This window comes from Canis aureus, chromosome 19, assembly GCF_053574225.1.
Source record: "Canis aureus isolate CA01 chromosome 19, VMU_Caureus_v.1.0, whole genome shotgun sequence".
Taxonomy (NCBI): Eukaryota; Metazoa; Chordata; class Mammalia; order Carnivora; family Canidae; genus Canis; species Canis aureus.
Window position 1 is genome coordinate 41,399,923 of NC_135629.1, and position 2,008 is coordinate 41,401,930.

The following is a 2,008-nucleotide window of genomic DNA, read 5'->3' on the forward strand; positions in this document are numbered from 1 at the left end:
AGTATGTCTAACACCCAGATTTGCTGCAGGTTTCTGATAATATTAGCCTTTGGGTTCTATCTCCTTTTCCAACCATCAATGACCCTTGTCTCAGTTCATGCCTTCACTCCCTCTTGCCTGGACTACAGTAATTATCTTTTGTCTGATCTCTCTGCTTCTAGTCTCTTCCAACACAAATTCATCCACCTAAAATAGACATTCTAAAACAAATCTGATCAAGTCACCACTGTGCCTAAAACTGTTCCATAGATCCCCATCATCTCTTAGAAAAAGTCTATGGCATAGAGTATGTAGGCTTTGGGCCCTTGCCTCAGCCTTCTTGCCCTCCACTCCCCTATAGGACTTCTAGACCAGCCAGGCTCAGTCAGATCCCAATCCTGATCCTGTTACTCTTCTTTCTACCCTCAGTATACATGGCCCAACTATCTTCCCCACTCCAGGCTTCTTTCTGTCTAGTCTGGGAATACTACAAAGGAGAGCTATTATCAAGTCAGCTTGGCAGTGAGGTACCTGCCACATGGCTATTGTTCACAGCTTTTTTGCTTATTTAAGTTTTATTTAAATAATCCTGACATGAGGCTTGAAATCACAACCCCAAAATCAAGAGTCTCATGTTCTTCCAACTGAGCCAGCCAGGCACTCCTGTTCACAGCTTTTTAATTGAAAATTTTCAAAGTACAGAAACAATGAAAGAGTAAGTTAGTGAATACCTGGATACCATCCACCTAGAGTCATTAAGACAAAAACATTAGCATCATCCTTAACTCCTCTCTCACATACCTTATATTCTATTCATTAACAATTCCTTTAGGTTTGTTTTTGTTTTTTTTTTTCCAGAATATGTCCAAAATCCAAATACTTCTCACCACCTCCTTCTCTGTGCCCCATCCAAACCAGCACCTCTGATCATGGCTTTTAACTTCCTCAAGGCTCCCTGCTTCCTCCTTGCTCCCTACAGTCTATTCTCACCCAACAGTCAGAGGGATCCTGTTAACTCACTAAGTCACTCCTCTGCTCAAAACCCCAGAAGGGCATGGTCCCTGGGTGGTTCAGTTGGTTGAGTGTCTGCCTCTTGGTTTCTGGCTCAGGTGGTGATCTCAGGGTCCTGGGATCCATCCCTGCATTGGATTCAGAGCTCATCACGGAGTCTTCTTGAGTTTCTTTCTCTCTTGTTCTCTGCCCCTCCCACCCCCCAACCCTCTAGTACACTCCTGAGCTCTCCCAAATAAATAAATCTTCAAAAAAACCCAAACCAACCAACCCAGAATGGCTTCTGTCTTCCATCTTCTTCAGAGGAGAGGCTGATGTCCTCATAGTGGCACACAAAGCCTGTTTAAAGTGCCATTATTATCTCCATGTTTTCATCTGCTATTCCTCTTCCTTTCCCTCATTCTGCTGGAGCCACAAAGGCCTCTTTGTGGTTCCTCAAACGGGCCAGGCACAGCCCATCTCAGGGCTTTTGCATTTTTTTTCCCTCTGCTCCTTAGGTCCCTCACCCTCCACCCTATATCTTTGGACAGGACTCACTCTCTCGCCTCCTCAGTGAAACCCTCCCTTACCTACTTAAAATTGCCTATTACTCGCCCCCGCTCCCCCAAACTCTCTAACCCTCTTTCCAGGTTTTTCTCCATAGCAGTTATAACCGCTTGATACACTATGCAGTTTTCACTTATTTATCTTTGTTATGGTCTGTAAGCTCCACAAGGACAGGGACCCGCGTCCTGAGCTACCAGCTGTGCCCCGAGCACCTGGAGGGACGCCTGGAACATGGCAGAGCGCTTTCGGCTTCAGCGGAGTGATTAGAGAACCGGAGCCCGGAAAATATTCACGTCGGGGAAGACTTCCAGGAGGAGTAAATCTAACCGCCGGCACCGCCACACACCTCCCACGAGGCGTGGGGCCCGGCTCCGCTTCCTCAAACCACGCCCCTCCGGGAGGCGTGGCTTACACCGGAAGCCGCCCTCCCCAGCGGAAGCCGGATCCCGCCGCCTAGGCCCTCCTCCCAACC